At 41.6% G+C, this 12,589-nt stretch overlaps 1 protein-coding gene across 4 annotated transcripts in view; it reads right to left on the bottom strand.

Annotated features, from left to right (window-relative positions):
* The window catches only part of MITF (melanocyte inducing transcription factor), a 122,274-nt gene that overhangs the window by 61,931 nt on the left and 47,754 nt on the right, over positions 1-12,589 (bottom strand). The window lies entirely within an intron of this gene.

The following is a 12,589-nucleotide window of genomic DNA, read 5'->3' as shown; positions in this document are numbered from 1 at the left end:
GAAATAAAAGCATGGAGTTAGCAGGATGGGGCACCGATGCTCTAAAACCCGCACACTAGCAGTTTTATTCTCGTTACCCAACCCATGGATTGCAATGAAACTTTAGGGCTAAGTACAGACAGTCAAAAAGCCTGAGGCTGAATCAAGTCAGGCTTTGCAGGTTAGTCTTAACTGCACAGATTAAATTGAAACAGAAGCGAACAGAAATTTACCTTTGATTCAGGAAAGGCAGCCACGTGCCCGCAGTGGCCCCTGGCTTCTGGCCTGAGCCACTAGAGCACAGCTCTCTGGCTATGTGCTGCCCCCGAGGTCTCTGGGATTTGCAGTCCAGGATCACAATAACAGGACTCTGCAGGGTTGCTCATTACTTCTTCTTGCTTCCAAGTGCCTCTGGGATTTGTAGTCCAGAGTGGCAACCAGTATGTTTGAGCAGGGGAAAGGGTATTTAACCCACCTCCCTGGCCCCACACCCCAGCTAGGATTTGCCTGGGGGGGGGGGCGCAGTCTTCCCTTCCTGCCCACTCCACCCCCCCCCTAGATTGGACTGCATCCCCGGCCAGGCTTGCCCCCCACCCCCTTGTCAGTCAGCCCTCACTGCTCCAGCTAGGGCCAGCCCTGCTCTCTGAAGCAGACAGCATAGCCCAGCCCAGGACTGGAAAGTAGCTGGCCAATGACCGTGATCCTTCCCTGAGGTCCCTTCCAATCCCAGTGCTCTGGGGGAGGGACAGAAAAACAGCATAAAAGGCATTGTTTGAACAGAGTTTTCTCTGTGCCTTCCCACTTAAAAGTGACATGAGTTTTGCTCTGAAGTTTGAGGTGCCATTTCCCAGAAACCCCTGCACCTATCTCCTTGAAACTTGGCAGGCTTCGTGACCTCAGCAGGGGCCATCATCCCTGCAGTTTTCACCCCGCTGCACCTTAACACACACACACGTCACGATTTTTGCTTTTCAGCAGTTTGAGGTGTCGTTTCCCAGAAACCCCTGAACTTATCTCCTTAAAACTTGATGGGTGTTGTGGGGTCAGCAGGGGCTACCATCCCTGCTGTTTTGATTTGAATCAGAAAAGAAACGACCGAGTTACAGGCAGTTTCTTGATTCCCCATTACAGCCTACAGGCAAAGCACATCAAAACGGTTTTGACAAAACAAAACAGTACTTCGAAACAGCAAAACGAAACTGTCCCTTCAAAACGGTGAACCGGAAGTCTAAATGAAACAGTGCTGTTTCGCACAGCCCTAGTAACCAGCTGTTCATCCAGGGCTGTGCAGAGATTATGATTTGACTGCTAGCATAAATCAAGAACCTATTTTTTCTGTTTTGGGAGGGTTCTGCTTTTCAAACAAAGCGAAAAAAAAAGTGTAAAAACTGGAGAAGTTCAAGACACTTCTTTATTGCCAAGGGGTTTTAAAAATCAAAAATTGAAAACCTGCAAACGGACAGCATTACTAAGTTTTAATCAATATTCCTCCATAAACTTTCAAAGCCAGGCACGAACACACTTGTGCCTTTCTTAATAAGTATCTGCTATGAGCCAGCTTTAGAGACTTGCCTTTTACTTGGAAGCCTTAATCACCTTGTTAGAGACTTTTCAAAGCAATTCAGACACTGCATTCCCATTATCAGTACTTACTGATAAAAAGCCATGTTTGCAAAGAACGGACTCACACTACAAGGAAAGCCAAACAACTAGAACAACTCAAAGGTGGTAAAATGGAGCAGCGAGGAGATAACACGGCACTGATAATCTCTGGAGTTTAGGAGTTCTATAACGTACGGTTTACCACCTTTATCTGGGTAAATAAATAGGGGAGATTAATACTGTCGCCAAGGGAGTAGACTAAGTTTCTTAATTTCACTACACGACAGGTTTGATGTTTTACAATTGCCTGGCCCCTGGTCTAACCTCGTGTCATTTTTAATTAAAGCCAACTGAAAATGATATTCATTAGTAAATCGCTTCACACTGCAAGGTCTCATTCACTGCCCACAGGCCTGCTGAAGACAGTAGGGTTAATTCACGTTGAGCGTTCGCCGCTTCTGCCCTTATTTCTCATTTCATCTGAGCTGCCCCAAACAAACAAAACTAAGCAAATCTCCCAAGGCATACTGTGGGGCAGAGTAATTCAGGATCTTCATCCCCCTCTTCATCCTGGATGGCCTGTGTTTACAGACTTGGCTGCTGAGAGCTGGATCGAATAATATTTTCTAAATACATAGCTTTCCGAAATTTTTTCTCTTATACAAATGACATCCTGGTTCTGGTGTGTTGAGCAAACAGGATTTAAACTAGCAAGAGAAGGAAATATTTATAGAAGACATGCTTTAAATGGATTAACAAATCCCAAACAACCCTAATGAAAGCCACAATGGTAACTCTATATTCAATACTCTAAGGTCCTAGTCTCCTATCAGTATATGAGACTTATTAACAGATAATGAATATTACATGGGGGGGAGGAGGACAGGGAGACAAGACAAAGCGGGCACTAAAATGCGGGAGCTTGATTTTTTTTTTTCTTTAAAAATACACAATGCAAGTTCTTGTTTCTAATTCTAGGCATGATGCTGAGACCTCTCTTAAAGCCCTAGACACTGGAAACTGGCAAGTTTTATTTTAAAATAAAGGTACAGCACACAGGCGTATCCAAACGAACACTGGACTAGCTACTATGGATAGCCACACCAGCAAAGCCAGTATGACGGTGGCTAGAGCCCACCAAATAAAGACCCGGTACCCCTCACAACTCTTACCCATTAGCAAAGCCCATGTCTGTGCTGCAGAAACATTGTTCCTTACCCCTGAAAGGGCATACAACTGCCAACAATTTCTTTTAAAAAGAGGAAAAAAGCAGCCAAGTGAGAATTACTCACAAGCCTATTGTTATGCACACTTAATCCTGTCTGCCTGGCTAACAGCACCACACTTGAATGACTATTTCTATTCCAAGTTATTGGTATATTTTCTGGGGAACTGTTGCCAACTCCTGAATCATGTAAACAGGAGCGAGAGCCAGAAAACATATCATTGGTCTCGGAAGTTCACATCTGCCTTGGTTACTATGACAAGATCATAAGCAGGGATCCTGGTTTTCTCCAATGCAAAAAAACCCCCAAAAAACAAAAAACCACCAGCAAAAAACCCAATTCTCGGTTTTCAAAAAAAGTAATGCAAAATCCACATCTTTCCGTGATTAAATGAAACACCACTAATAGGCCACACGTAGACAAAACGAGGCGCATGTGCGCACAACACTTTAAAGCCGGCTAAATGCTTTTGCACTGCTTCAATGGCATCAGTGTTTACACGCTCGGTGGAGTATTGCACATTAGTTTCCTACAGCTGCTGGAATTTGGTGGTGTAATGCTTCTTAAATAACTTGGGGCACAGCAAACTAAAACTCCTCTGAAGAGAATTTTAGTTTGATGCCCCTACAGCAGCAGAGCAAAGCACTGGGCTCCGTGCTGCTCATGGGCTCTGCAGAAAGCCCGTGCAGGCAGCCTGGCAGCAGCCTGGGAAGGTAGGCTCCGCCCAGGAAAAGTGATGAGCCTAACCCTGCTCCCCTCCCAGCCCTGACCCCCAGAGCCTGGCTGCCTGCCTGAGCTGCGCAGGGGCCCAACGCTTCCCTTCACAGCTGCAGTGGCCCCTGGGACTGCCTGAGCCACGTGCCTGCAGGTGGGTGCCGCTTGGGAGGTACCCCACCACTTCCACGGAGGGAAGCACCAGCTCCCCCCCATAACCCAGGGACCACTCCGCCTGCTGGAAGCTCGCCCTCCCCTCCCCGCCAGGAAGGCAGGCAAGTCTGGTGTGTGCACAACACGGGGGTTTAAAATCGGCCCCAAATGAAAGCGTGTTTTTAAAAACCCTCCTCTTCAATTTAGGGCCCTGGTCTCATCTACATACACCCATATATTAGTGGTGTTTCATTTAATCATGGAAAGATATGGATTTTGCATTACTTTTTTTAAACCAAAAGTTGTGGATTTTTTTTTATTTTTTTTTTTTTAATTGGAGAACACCAGGATCCCTGTTCATCAGAGGGTTTTCTGATTGTTCTTAATAAAATTATTCCTGTTTTATTTCACAGATGTGGCCTTGGCATAGGTGGTAGCTAGGAACAGGTGCACCTCTGCATACAGAAAGGCCCTTGGATCCCCTCCTCGGGTAACAAAAACATGGGCCGTTGCTAGAGGGCTGGATTAGTTTTCAGCTATTGGGGACATAAGCAGACGCTGGCACTTGAACAGGATGGAATGGGATCGCGTTTAAGTCCCTGAAAAACTATTGATAAAAAGAGGAGTGAATCTTCCTCCTTCCAACTACTTTACATGACTTGGTTTTACAGGTCAGGTTTTTGATGGAAGAACATGCATTCGTGGTCTTTCAGAGATTTAAAACAAGCTTGAGGTGGAAAAGGATATTTAGGATCAGCCCCAAGTGTTCTTTAGCACCAAACTTCTGTCAAAGGACTGAAAAAAAAGAAAGTGCAATTTTTAATACCACCTTACATTACAGAACTGGGGCAAGAGATAGATGCATTTAAAACCTGAAGAAAATATTGCACTTCCTTGCAATTTTATACAGCAGCCCAGGAGGCCTAACTAGATCATCACAATGGTCCCTTTTTGCCTTAAAAAAAAAAAAAAAAAAAAAAAAATCCATGAAGAACAAAAATAGTTGGAACACAGCATCACATATGCTTGATGTCAAATGGCCTATTTATGTCTAATGCGCTGGAGAAATTTTTCATCTCTGGACAAAAGAATACACCAACACTGCTGCCAAGGTCATTGTCAGCGTGTATTATTGACTACGCAAATAGATCGAGGGTGGCCTAACCTCGGCCAACAGACCTCTCCAAATTTGTCATGAGGCATTATTGCATCTGGCTAGTGCTGGTACAGGCACCATCCACAAATCTTTCCCACTTATTGAAGCATCCTATAGCTTGACCAAGAATGAAAGCAAAGAGGGACAAAGCAGGGATTGTTGGGGAGTTTTTGGTTTTGTTTTTGCATATATCATCAATATCTACGTTGGGTTTGTTTGAAATGGACAAGAATCCTACAGCTTTTTGCACTGGTCTCGGACACTCTTCATTCAAGTATCCATTTATTCCCACCGCTGTCATTTCTGAAACACAAATGCCAAGTTCTGGCATTCAGATTTGTGTTTAGCCAAGTTATTATGAACTATTTACAGACGTTAAAGTTAATGTGTAAGGTACTCTGGTACATGCACGTGCTTACCAAGCACTGTTATGTCGTCAATGGCAAGTAAATGACACCCAGCTAATATCTGCAGGTGCACGGAGGTTTCCAAGTGTTTCACACCACTTCCCCCAAAGTTGATAGGGTTGGGCATAATGAGAGATGGTAGAGTATACAGCAATGCAAAAAAGGTAGGCTAAGATGTGAAACCGAGTTTATTGACATACTTTCATACACTAGATGGAGTCTTGCAACTTTTCAGTCAGCCTCTCAAGCTACAGTCTCTCGCTCCCTACTTCCTTTGCACTACGAATATCTCAAGGATAAGCAAGGTGAAAGGGGAAACATTGGCCCCAGAAACATCAATGACCTCTCTAGAGTCAGGATTTCAAGGGAGATATATCAGGGTTTAAAACCTGTTTTCTTAAAGTCTCCAAAACGTAATGCAAACAGGACTCTATGGTTTCCAGAGAATCAAGCATCAGATCCCACTAAAAAGATAAAGGACTCTAACCACTATGCCATGGCTCTAATTTCCACCTAGGCTTTACTGCATCTACAAACTATCATAGTTTAAATGCCTATTAGAGCACCACTGTTAATCTGTATTTTGTGAACCTGTTCTTCTGCACCTGTAATCCTTGTAATCCTCCCCCTGCCTTCTATCCAGTAACAATAATTTTTTTTTCAATATTGATACCTCGCTCTATTTCAGATATTTGAAAGATTCATTATGAATAGATCCGAATGTGTTAATTTTTCATTTTAAGAGTCAGATGAATCCAAAAAAAAAAAAAAAAATCTTTGAGATGAAAGTGAATTTTACTTATATGTTCAAAATTGGGCCCAAATTCCAGCAAATGTATTCTGTCAATTTTCACATTGAGAAGGAAAAGCAAAATATGTTCTTTAAGAGCCCACAGTTCATTCCATGCAAACTATTCTCATCATTTTATGGCAGAACAAAAGGTAACCTCACTTCTGGCAAGTTGGCACTCTCCCACTAGGATTTTTCAGCAGGCAACAGGATACTCTGTGTAAGTGGGTGAGAGAGGAGGTGGCACTAACAGCAGAGAAGCAAGCTGGGAGAAAAGAAAAAAAAAGCAAAAAAAAAAAAAAAAATCACAAACAAACCCTAGCTGCTTCTCTTCAGATACTAAAAACTTTTAAAGGCTTTGAGAGAAGGCAACTGAATTTTAAAAAACACACTGACGCATAAAATCTGGATAAATCTTCAAAATTATACTAAGAAGTGTGCGGGTGTTCATGTTTTCACTTTAATTCTTGAGATTGAAGGCCATCCCCACAAAATGATTTTAATCTCCAAAAGCTGGAAATCATCTGAAGCAAGCCATCTCTAGACATACAGTAATGGCTATCAAGAGGTAACAGCCAAAAAAAATTGCATATTCCAAAATAAAGGTACATCAGAAAAGCTATGTGAACTTTTTGAAGGATTCTCATTTAATTGAACAAGCTTTGGATATAGACTCGTTCATTATTAGAGGTACAATTCTGAGTAGTACTTGTCATGATGACAGAATCACTTCCCAGATATAGATTTGAGAACATATGCTGCTACTACTAACAATAGGACCAAGTTAATCTTGGAGGCGATAGATTTCTTCAGCAAACAGTCACTGAACCAACAGGAGGAGATGCCACTTTAGACTTTACTTTGGCACGTAACAAGTTTATAAAAGAGGTGGTTGTAGAAAACAGCCTCAAACAGAATAGTCATAAGTTGATTCTGTTAAAATAAACAGCAAAGGGAGACAAGACATTTCTAACTAAGGTCTAATTTCAAAAAAAGTAAGATTGGGGAAATTAAAGGTAACCGATTATTAAAGATGAAGTGTGGAAGGACTTGAAGGTGGAGCAGGACTTGGCACTTTTGAAGCATGGACTATTTGCAAATTATACTTCAAGCCAGGGTAGGGAAGAGAGATCTTGTAGGGACGGGTTGCAGATTTTGGCAGAGGAATAGCCACCTCGCAGAAAGGGGAGACAGTGCGAGCAATGGGAAACTGCTGATCAGCAAGAAAAGCTTTATGAACAGAGAATGAAAACTGCCAAGGAGTCCAGAAGAGTTAAAATCTTGCACAAACAAATTACATTGACAGAGAATGGGGCTGAGATCTAAGTATTGACCAAAAACTAACTGATCATTTTGCCTTGCAGTGACAGTACTAATGAACAGAGGCAAAGGCAGAACAGCTTGTCAGAATGAGGGTAAAAATGACAAATAAGGATGGGGGGGGAAAAAAAAAAAATCTCAAAGAGCTTAATAAATAAAGATGAGACATGAGAAAAAAAAAATCCTTCAAACTTTGGATGCTCCCTAGTAGCTGGAGAATAGCCAATACAGAGGATTAAGACGTTACAGGCCCCTGAGCGTGCATGGGGGTGAGCATAAATTTTGAAGACATGGAGAGATAAGTGAAAACACAGGGCAACACAGAGGGTTTACTAGAAATAGATCATGCCTCCAACCCAAACATCATTCTTTTTCTAGGGAAAAGAAATGCGATGGATGTTACCTGGTTTTTAATAAAGCATGTACTATAATGTCACATGGGAAATTAGTGAAGCTGGAGAAAAGCAGGAACGAGTACAAGAACATCAAGGTAGATGAAAAGAGAGGCAGCAACACATTGGGCTGAAAGGAAGCTACTGGAGAAGTTTCAAGGATTAATCTTGATCCAAACAAAGATCTGTACTAATAACCTTTGCCACAAAGTGGGGTCTCTTAATGAGACTTGGAGGACACAACATTGGGAGGCACTGTTAATACTGAGGAAGCAGGGATATCATCTAGGAAGCACCTGAGGATCAGAGTAAGAGAAAGTGAAGTCCTTAAAGGCTCGACAAAATCCAAGGTTATGGTAGAAATGCTTGCAGCATCAGTTAGTGAAAAAAAAAAAAAAGAAAAAGACCCCAGGTATGATGGCCAGTCACAAGATGTTTGCATCATCAAGGTGATGCAGTGACAGAGACCACTATGACCCCAGGATGTTATGGGCAAGGTAAGCCCAGTAGAGAGGAGGAAGTACAGGTGCTACTGTACAAGATACTGGTAAGGTTTTCGGCAGTGTTATGTCACTCTGGTCCCCTACGATCAAGACAGACAAAGTCAGAGGAGTAGCAGGTACAGAGAGCAACTAAAAGGACCAGAGGGATGGAGAGCCTATTTTGTTAGGGGAATTAAAAACAAACAAACAAACCTTGTCTTGTTTCCTCTAGCAAAAGGAAGACAGCAAATGGGATTGCTCCCTCTAAATACTGCAGAAAGAGTGGTCGACAGCTACCCAAAAAAGTTAAAGGACAACTACTGGTTCTTAAATCAGGAAGAAACGGGCATTTTCATTGCTGAGGAAGCATCCGACACATCTGGGGCCAGACCAGTCTGAAGCTGAAGTCTAGGCATGTGCATCGGTATGGCCACTCTGCCCTCTCGCTGGAAAATGAGTAGACATGAGAAACACTCATTTGAAAGGGCTTTCCATCTAGTTCTGCTACAGCAACATTGGTTTACATCTAGAGGCCTTAAGAGATCGAGACGCTATGACATTTCACATCCATTCACTACATTTCTGGAAAATAAGTGTCAACATCTGCCGAGCTGCAACTTCTCAGAACTATGGGGGATTTTTCTTGGGTAACAAGAGAATTGACAACGCACTCCAGCTGAGTGAACCAAAGTTCAAAAAAAGTGTTGAATTCAAGCACCACAGAAGAAAATTCCTCCAGGATGACCTCTTGTTCCCACCCATTTTATAGATAACTTGAGTTCCTGGGATTCTGTGAGTCCATTAGTCACCGCTTTGTAAATAAATAATTGTTTTGGCAGATCCCACTTTTTTCCTTCAGCCTTCCTCAGTTGAGAGTACACCTGAGATTTCTGCCACTTACACTGTACTGGGGAACACTATGGAGAATTGGGCATATCAGTTGGAGACAGGGGTAGAAATCCAGGAAGAGAGCATTCACTTTACAGCATTTATTACCAAGAAAGTTTCAAAGAGAACAGGGGGGACATCATGACACTCTTACTGATTCAACCCATGTATGGGTAAAAGTTTTCAAAACATCACTCAGGCTCCATCCAGGCACCCAAACATCCAGACACCTACATGGGGGTTGTGGGTACACACGTCTCTTTTCCCATGCCTTCCACACCACTACACACGCACACACCTGTCCCATTCGACTTAGTAGGAGACTACCTTGAGACTGCCCTTCCTCCATGTAAACACTTAAGTGGCAAGCCTCTTTTAATCCTTCTGGACATTCAAGTTTGCCTTGGTTGTGAGGTTAACTATTACAAAGCGACAAATAAGGTTGAGTCCCAGAAGCCATAAGGTGGCTAATATTCATACCAAGTCAAGCCTGAATCCCAGACAACTCCATCTGGAACTAAACCCCCTTTGGAGCCTACTTTTCACGCAAACAACGGGATTTATTCCTTACATCTTAAACATATGAAAACTCCTTTTAAATTTACTTAATCCTGATGTATAGTATGAGGAGAGACATGACAGATCATGACTCAAAAAATGTTGCAAAAAAAAAGCCATTATGCATTCACCTCTTAAAAAGTTCTCCTTCAGCCATGTTCACTTCCTTTTGTCCAGGGATAGGCAACCCCCAGCACGGGTGCCAGGCATGGGATGCGAAGGCATTTTGCTTGGCACATGTGCCTTGGGGTGGACAGTAAGGAAGAGGCCAGGGCTTCGCTGCCACAACTAGGATTGGGCCCCGTGCAGCTCCCCCGCCATCCCGCCCCGGCATGCCAACATCTTACAACTTGGGGTTGCGGGTGCTTTTGGCACTCTGCTCAAAACGGTTGCTTTAGTCCCTTTCCTTTTCATGCAGAGAGTTGTACAGGAATGCAAATATCAGAGGTGATTATTTGCCAAACCCAGATTTTAGACTCAGTCATGTTTTCATAACAGAAATGCTTAAGTGCTTTTCCAATCATGACACATAAGCAATAACCACACGATTTATCCAAAGCGTTCAGCTAACCAACACAACTGCGGATTGCTTACCAATAAATCTCAGAAGATGTTTGCTATTTCAAGTCAAAATACACATGGGGCAAAAACAAAAAACAGAACCGACAGGCATGTGCCGAGAGCTTTGGAAATTTTTTTACCTCCTCCTAAATGTTACTTTGGCCCGAGAAGCTAAATTAGTCTGACAAGTTCAACATTGTGAATAGACTTAATTGGAAAAACTGAGGGTGAACGAAAAATCAGAAGTCATAGGAACTTTGCCTGGAAAAAACAAAAGGACAGTTGAATAGGACCCTAATCAAATCACTCCCCACTTCCCCCTCAACATGTATAGATCTTAAGTTTCAAATAAAGTCGTTAAGAGTTGCCAGATACTATTTTTACAAGAATGGGGTAACAGTCACGCATGACCTCTGCACACAGGATCCAGCAGGGCTGGAGAGGTTGAACACCACTGGTCAAACAGATGAAGCATGTACCAATTATGAAAAAAAATTAACAATTCCTCACTCGCTTTTAATCACACGAATGTTTGTTCGAAAAAGCACTGAAGCTCTTAGGGGAGGGATTGGGGCATGGAAATAAAAGTCTCACACAAGGTTGGAAGATATCCTCTCACCCCCAATTCACATCTTCAAGTCCAGTCTCCTCCTCTCTCTGGGGACCATGTCTTATCATCACATTTATCAACCTCCTTCTCAGAAGCTAGCTGAGCCAGCTGAAGCTAGCTAGGTTTTGGCTCTCATTACCCCTACTGGAAACCTCTGATGGTTAGAAACCTTCCTTTAACTTCCAGAGTAAATTTTAGTCTTGACTAGTTTTTTAATCCATTTTGAAAGCAAAACAGTCAGAACTGGATACATTTAAAAAAAAAAAAATACAGCAATCACAGTTCATTTTCTAAAATTAACTTATAGATTTATTTTTTCAGTTGCAATGATATTCTTGAATTCCAATACCTAAGAGCCCATCCAATCCATAAGACTATTACTACAATTTTCACCATTAAACACTTTTAGTAGTTCCAGAACATTTTATTATGATGCTGTGATAGAAAAGGAGACAGAAAACTTCACTGTCTATGCTATACATCTCTACTATCTGATGCCAAATTTAATGTGTATTTTTTTCTTTTAAAAGCATGCATGGTATAAGAACAGAGCCTTTTGGGGGGAAAGACATTTCCATTATGTCATCTCACTAAATACATTTTCATAAGAAATCTAACCCTCATCTTTTAAAGAGGTCTGTTTAAAAAAAAAAAAAAGGCTACTTTAAAGAGAGGGTATATTTCTGGAGAACTAATGATATCAAAAAAAGATATGAGTCAAAATTTTAAGGCAAAAATAGAACAATATCAACCACAAAAAGTATGTTCTAGCTCCTTATTTTGCATGCCAATTGTTTGAAGGATTCCACGGATGGATTTTTATTTTAAAAAAACCACACAAAAATAGAAATGCTCTACAACTAGAGCCTGAGCATTGAATGCAAGGTCTGGAAAGAATGAAATACTGAAAGCAAAAATTCCCTGAAACAAAAGGGAAAAAAGCAAAGAGCTATAGGTAAATGGCAGCAGCAGCAGCTCTAGGTAAATGCATATTGCAACCTCAGCAGCAGCCAGAAAAAACAGTTCCCTTTCCAAAGCATTTTTTATGGGCCAAAGACTATGGTGAGGTAATGGCCTTGAAAAGAATTACATGTGAAGCATTAGCAAGTACTAGTAACAGAGACATTCAAAACTCTGATAACAGCTGGGCTGTTACTCATTACAAGGCAGCTATTTCTAATACCAAACATTTTTTTAAAAGAAGATTAATAAAGTAATCTTATCATAATTTGTTAGGAATTTTACATACTTGGCTATCTATACTGTAAAAGAAACAGCAGTATACTTCAGTAAACCAGGAGGTGAAAAAAAAGGTTATTCTGACTACAGCAATCATTGCTTCTTTTAGATCTGAAGCCCATAAATAATTAAGCATGTGAATAACTTATGGATCTCAAGAGTTTTTATTTCATCTAATCTAACGACCATAGCAGGCAATGAGAACCCTAGGTGTACAATAAAAAAAGTAGTAATATCCTTAAAGATAAGTGCAGCCTTTAGTGTTTGCAGGCTCAAGGTCAAAGTGTTAAAAGTGTTCTAAAAAAATTCTTTAAATGTTTCTAGAGGAGCTTTAAAAATCAAAAAAATCCCACCAAGTTAGAGACTTGCCCTATTGCCAACTCTTGCCATACTTGGTGTATTTATAGCACCAGTTCTTGCGGACAAGCAATAAATCACAACTTTTGGTGGGGGAAAGAGACTTATGACACTGTTTGCTGCCCCCTTAAGGTTGAAGCATAAAAACTTGGGAA

Source organism: Alligator mississippiensis, chromosome 12 (genome assembly GCF_030867095.1).
Source record: "Alligator mississippiensis isolate rAllMis1 chromosome 12, rAllMis1, whole genome shotgun sequence".
NCBI classification, from domain to species: Eukaryota; Metazoa; Chordata; order Crocodylia; family Alligatoridae; genus Alligator; species Alligator mississippiensis.
The sequence above is the reverse complement of the archived record's forward strand: the minus strand, read 5'-3'. Positions and strand labels throughout refer to the sequence as shown.